Source organism: Adiantum capillus-veneris, chromosome 20 (assembly GCF_014529385.1).
Source record: "Adiantum capillus-veneris isolate H3 chromosome 20, ASM1452938v2, whole genome shotgun sequence".
In the NCBI taxonomy this organism is placed as follows: domain Eukaryota; kingdom Viridiplantae; phylum Streptophyta; class Polypodiopsida; order Polypodiales; family Pteridaceae; genus Adiantum; species Adiantum capillus-veneris.
The window spans coordinates 81,475,615-81,482,804 of NC_140950.1; positions in this window are offsets into that span (position 1 = coordinate 81,475,615).

Genomic DNA, 7,190 nt, shown 5'->3' on the forward strand with positions numbered 1-7,190 from the left:
CACAACCTGGGAAGATGTCACTGCCAATGCAATCCAACTAGAGGACAACTTGATGATAGCAGGCATGAGGGTGTCCACTGACACGAGATCCACTAGCTCACAAGCCATTAAGTATGAACCCATGACTGCAAAGCCCATTGCCAATGAGCCAAAGGTATTTGAGACATTCTTGACAGACCTCACCAAGGCAATCCAAGAGTCTCTTAAGGATAATCGACCCCCTCAAAATAGTCACATGTATCCAAGAAGGGAGCAACAATGGTGTTCCATTTGCTTAGGTCCACATAGCACTAGTGAGTGCCCTACGTTTAGAGTAAAATTTAATGGAACTTGCAACGCATGTGGTAGGTATGGTCACCAAGCTAAGGATTGTTTAATGATCAAACGTATGATGGCAAATAGACCACTTGTAGCCTGGACGGATGCACCTCGAGCTCCTGTATTGATGCCTACTCCACCTGTTGAGCAACTACCGCAACACATGGTCCCTAGACCTCAAAATGTTGTACAAGCTACACCGTTACCACCTCCTGTGCTAGGACCGCAGCCCCCGCATCCAAGAGTCGCCCCTATGAACCAAGTGGGTTGCGAGCCATCAAATGCTTATGCAGATGGCTGTGAGGAGGAAATAGACACTAGTATTGCCTACGGACTTGATACATTGGAAGAATGTCCTATATACTACATGGAAGATTGTTGGGGGCAAGTCAAGCCGGTTTATCAAGCTGCTGCTCTCGCATCCAGAGGTCAAAATATCAACACCCAGGCTAGGAGGCCACCTCTTCAATGCTACGAGTGTGGTGGACCACATCGAGCAGCGGAGTGCCCTATTAGGCTGCAAAAGAATGCTGCACAGATGCAAATGAATCAAGGGAGCACGTCTGCAATGCCAATACTCACATGTAATCGTTGTGGCATAGATCACTTGATTGCCCAATGCCCCTATAACCCAAATGCGCCTAAAATCACACCCCTGAATTTGGTCGAAATTGCTAGTGTGACGTCGCCAATACCACCCGTCGCACCCGCTTATGCGATTACACGGTCCATGCTTCAAGGGCCAGGCCATATCCTCGAAGAGAGAGATACCGCGTCAGTTATCCAAGCAAAGAAAAAGAAGACACGAAGGAAGAAGTCGCAGAATACGGAAAATTCAAAGCCAAGTTCCAAAACAAACATAGGAATAGGAGATGACCCCGTGTATATGAATGACCTCGAGGATGATTCAGATTCAGTCGAGACAATGGAGACTAGAACCAATACCACAAAGGGAAAGACCGACAAAGAAAACCGTTACATGGAACCAAATGAAAACCGAATGAGAGAAAACCATAAAGAGCCTCTGAAAACACCACAAGTGTTTCCAAATCCAATCCAAGACCCCCAAGATAAACCGCAGGGGCAAAAAGGGAAGAATCGTAAAAAGAAGATTGGGACGTACCCAAACCCTGTAGACGAGATTAAGCAGGTGAAACATCTAAGAGGTTTAGTGGAGGAGACTCAAAGGAAACTAGAACCAGAACCCATGCATATCAAAATTCATGACACAGTGTTTCCCACGCAAGTTCATCCACCCCACATGAACCATAGACCGTTAGCCATATCTAGTATCATCCAAGAAGGGAGTGAGGACGGGACATCAGAAAGTGAGCATACACCCTTCTTGTTGGAAAGGATGTTTAACGAAGGAATACCTGATCCCATTGAGGAATATGAGATTCCATCCTCACCAGTTCCTAGTCAAGGACCTACACCCTGCAAAACGCCAATGAATGTTGCCAAACTAGTGGACTTCATGTCTTCTGAGGTCCGAACCACGATCATAGCAAAGCTGTATGGAGATCCTGAGTTATTCCTTGCACTTCGAGCATTCCTTAACGGAGAGCTATGAACGGGATTACCGCAGTTTGCGCAACCAAATAGGCCTGACTCGATTATGATTGATGAGGAAAATCATGTGCAATCACTTGACTTAGATGGACACGAGTCCGTGATCGAGGTACCCATTAACGAATTAGGGCAGTATTTTGAAGGCGACGAGTCTAATGCGACCCTACCCATCACTACCAAGGGATTAACTATAAAGGGAATTCTTGATGGTGGTGCGGGAGTTAGCATCGTTACAAAAGATTGTTGGGAATCCATGGGAAAACCCCGCCTCAGTGTTACTAACATTGTGGTAAAGATGGCAAATGGTACCATAGCCAAACCTATGGGGATGCTCAAGGATCTTAAGATCAAAGTTCTAGGACACAAGGTACGACATACGTTCATTGTAATGGATTTCTCTAAACACCTTATGTCATATGAAATGATTTTAGGACGACCATTCATGAGGGAAGCACAAATGGTTCACGATTGGTCTAAAAATCATGTCTATTTGCAATTCCAAGACTCTGTCCTTAGAGTGGATTTGGTGACTGGTAAGGTACACCCCTTAGGGAGTAAAACCATTATTGATCATCGCTCTGACACCACAGTTCACTCGGCCCCACTACAATATTGTTACACTTGTAAGAAGGATACAGACATTGGCCAAGATTCTCCTTACATGGATGTGTTACCGGGTATGACCGAATCGGACAATGTGAATTGGGTCCACCTAGCATCAACCATAGACACATGGGGAAATAGGGGGACGACCTGGGTAACACCTGAGGGGGATGAAATTCCTATACCCTTAAATATGCTACAAGCAATGCATATCGCTTCCGACAAGACTCATCTTAAGGTAACGAAGAAAACATACAAGTGGGTCGCTAAAGCTTCTTTAGTGACCATAGCTAGTGCTAAAAAATAGAAGCCTTGTAAGAAACGTACCACTCGCTCCAAGAAAAGTAAGAAAATGTTGCGATGGATCCCTAAACGACTATTGGAAGCCCAAGGCTACTATCAAGGAAATGATCAAATCTGGGTACCAAAACGTAGATTGTGCTCTTACCTAACACCTGACCCAAGTGATCCCAATCCCGTAGCTCCAAAACGAATCAATGATCGTGGAAAGAAAAAGATCACAGAATGCTACACACCCGCTCTCGAGCTAGTTTGGGTACCAAAGAAAGAACGATTTGTTCCACCTAGCTCAGGAAGGGGGGAGTCCCATGACGCTTCTAGATCATCATGTAATACATCCATAGAGGTAAAATCTTCTACACAGTCTCCATCTATAGTAGTGGACCTCAATGAAGCTACAAAAGAATCCACACCTCCCAGTGTTCAAGAATCACCTGATGAACCACTTCAAGTTCGATCCTGGGAGAGTACCTTACCACCCTTGCAACTTGACAAGGCACCTAGGGTAATAGAAAACTACTAGCAAAAATCCTCACCTATTACCAACTGGAACAATTGGTTTCAAAGGGTGACAAGCTCATTTCAAACGGTATGATCTACCCAAGGAAGGGGGGAGTGTTTGCTGACAGTCATCATTCATTTGTTTCCCTCTCAACCTTTTTCCCTGACCTCTCAATTCCAATCTTAGGGAATGTACATATAAAGCTTTATACTCACAAAAAAAAAAAAAAAAAGAAAGAGCAAGAGCAATTAGCAAACGAGTATGCACATTAAAGTCAAAACATTGACTCAGACCTACACATGTCACATTTGGTACACTGAAACAGAAACCTATGTCATGACTGTTTTAGAGTTGAGAGATTAGCGAAGTTCTCTTTTCCCACTAATGTGCCTCCTGGAGGTATTCCTTTTGTTTCATAGTGTGTACAGGAGCGTGTTGCTATTGATAGGATTTGGACCTTCATGGAACCTTCAAATCAAGCGCGACCATCGACACAAACAAGTGTTTCTTGTCCATTAGCATTGCCTTTATCTTTTTGCATCTATGATTGTCTGCTTTGATTGTGATTGGTAGCATAATCTTCAGCGCATTTGCTTAGTATCAAACATTTAATTCAATGTAATGTTTTGTCATAATCACTTGTTTAGGTGTAAAAATCAAGCAGTCCGACTAAGCTAGTTTGACCAAGCTAGGTATTAGAGATCTTCTCTTAATACCATGGGGAATGCCTTCCTAATAAACAATGGTTACTTAAGTTCTTAATCCGATTTAAGCAGCATTGTATGAAATGTACTAGGGCTTTCTAGTGGGCTTAAACCTATTGACCTTTAGCTTAAGTATTATAAAGGGAGTTTACTAATGTGATGAGCCTGGGGAGGGTAACAGTGTTATATGACCCCCCAAAGTTACAAAATTTAAATGTTGAAAATGAACAAGCAAAAAATCAAAGTGCCACAATGTAAAATTTTAAGCTGGAAGAGAAATCCCTGCTTAAATTGGTACTTCACTCACATGTATTGCCTATGGTACTAGAGCCCTAGAGGTTCCCAGTGTGGGCGCTTTTCCTTGAAAAGCAAAAAACCCAAGGCATACAAAATAAGCACCCACTTCAAAATTGAATCAATGTGAAAAGACCTTGGGGGGTCAAAGAAAAAGTAATCAGTCAGGCGATGATTTCATGAGAAATTCCTTTTATGGTAGCTTAACTACAAGGTTTTCTAGATATAGCCTCTAGTCAGCCCTCGAACATGAATACTTGGCTCTCGCGATTAAACAACTTAATTGACCACAGAAAATTAAGAAGCTTACCCATGGTATTAATATTCGATCTCTAGTGCTTTTCGACCGTCAAATTAGCGACCCCAGACTTGTTTAATTTTCTACCTTTACATCTGTTTATGCATTTGATTACATTGCAATTTAATGTTCATTGCTACCAAATTGTTTGAAATTCTTTTACCAATCAATTTTTCTATCTAAAACTGCATATGCTTTTTAAGAGAATGCAATTACTGTGCCAATGTTGTTTGATTTTGCAGTGACTGAAGAAGGCTAAGGACATTCATCTCAAATGCTCTTCCACCTCGACGAACCACCTTCAACTCAATAGCTTCCGAGGACGGAATCTACATCAGGAAGGGGGGCATGTTAACCCTCACGGCACACGGACACCCTATGATCTATAAACGTTGTATTATTTAGAGTCAGGTACCGGGCTTGTCGGTCCAATAGGGAAAGGTAGAGTGATCGTCGATGAGAGGCGCACTTTAACTTGGACATTCAAGGGATTAGTTGGTTAAGCATGGGCGCCCAAGTGTGAATGGGGTGAGCTCCTATAAAAGCCAACTAAACCTAATTTTTACTCATTCTCTCATTTGTGCAATTGAAGAGTGCTCTTGCTCCATCTCCATCTTCTTCTTCTTCACCTCCTTGTGTGTGTGTGTGAGAGAGAGAGAGAAAGGGAGAGTGTGTGTGCGATCGAGCATTACGAAGGCACGACGGCGGCGAAGCGGTTGAGCGCGGCACGACTGCAGCTTCTTCTTCATCGCGGCGAGGAATCCACCACGAAGGCGAGCGTAGAGCGGTGAGTGACACACCCTTTGTTTTCTTGAGCTTGCTAGTTTAGGCTTGTTGTGTGCTTGGAGCCGTTTGTGGCTCGCACACGGTGTATTGGCAAGTCCCTTGCTTCGACAGTGCGAGCCAATACACCCTCTGACCGATACGCTCGTTTCGAGCTATCACACGGCACGACCCTCTGACCGATACGCTCCTTGCCGCACTGTCGAAGCAAGGGACTTGCCAATACACCGTATACGAGCCACAAACGGCTCCAAGCACACAACAGGCCTAAACTAGCAAGCTCAAGAAAACAAAGGGTGTGTCACTCACCGCTCTACGCTCGCCTTCGTGGTGGATTCCTCGCCGCGATGAAGAAGAAGCTGCAGTCGTGCCGCGCTTTACAGCCCTCCGTTTGGTCACTCTATGCCCTCGGAATCCCTAAAACTGTCAATTTCCAGTAGGGAACTAGGCCCAAACTAGAAAGTCTAAGGGTGCAAGTGGGAAGAGAAAGGAGGAGAGTGGAGGACTTGTCCCACATGCTCTCATTCTCTCTTGAGGGAGTAGGGTATATATATAAGAGTGAGTCTAGTATATATCATAAGACTGAGGACTGAGGCCTGGGCCTGGGCCTGGGCTTGGGCTTGGGCTTGGGAAAATGATCCCGATCTACCTTTTATACAAACCAACCCGTCCGTTTTAAGAGTCACGTTTTTTATTTTCGAAAAATTCCGCCGCCCGCTCACTCGCGTTTTTAATTTACGATTTTCTTTTTTCTTTTTTTTTTCCAGAAATTTTTTCTTTTTCTTTTTCTTTTTGGTGCAGAAAATACAGAAATTGAAAACGCAGATATGCAAAAAATGCAGAAAACGCAGATATGCAGAAATTTCAAAAAACGCAGAAATTGCAGAAAATTGCAGAAATTGCAGAAAATTAAAAAAACGCAGAAATGCAGAAAATTGCAGAAATTGAAAACGCCGAACTTGAAAATGCAAAAATTGCAGAAATTGAAAAAACGCAGACAATAGCAGAAATTGAAACTTGACAGCAAATGCAGAAAACGCAAAAAAACAGAAATCTCCACACACTCCTTCCCTGCCTTTCCTATGATAGAAATTGCACCACAAGGAAGCGTAAAGTGCTAACCGAGCTTAGTGTAGGGCATATCCCCGGCAGCGGCGCCAAAAAATGTGCGCTCCTTGCCGCACTGTCGAAGCAAGGGACTTGCCAATACACCGTATGCGAGCCACAAACGGCTCCAAGCACACAACAAGCCTAAACTAGCAAGCTCAAGAAAACAAAGGGTGTGTCACTCACCGCTCTACGCTCGCCTTCGTGGTGGATTCCTCGCCGCGATGAAGAAGAAGCTGCAGTCGTGCCGCGCTCAACCGCTTCGCCGCCGTCGTGCCTTCGTAATGCTCGATCGCACACACACTCTCCCTCTCTCTCTCTCTCTCTCACACACACACACACACACAAGGAGGTGAAGAAGAAGAAGATGGAGATGGAGCAAGAGCACTCTTCAATTGCACAAATGAGAGAATGAGTAAAAATTAGGTTTAGTTGGCTTTTATAGGAGCTCACCCCATTCACACTTGGGCGCCCATGCTTAACCAACTAATCCCTTGAATGTCCAAGTTAAAGTGCGCCTCTCATCGATGATCACTCTACCTTTCCCTATTGGACCGACAAGCCCGGTACCTGACTCTATCGAATACATAATACATGTCCGTCGTAGGTGATGGGGTGTCCGTGAGCCGTGAGGGTTAACAGAGGCGTTGCACCGTGTGCATGGCCTTTTCTTTACCTTGCAAAAGAGGACAATCTTTCTTGTTATGTT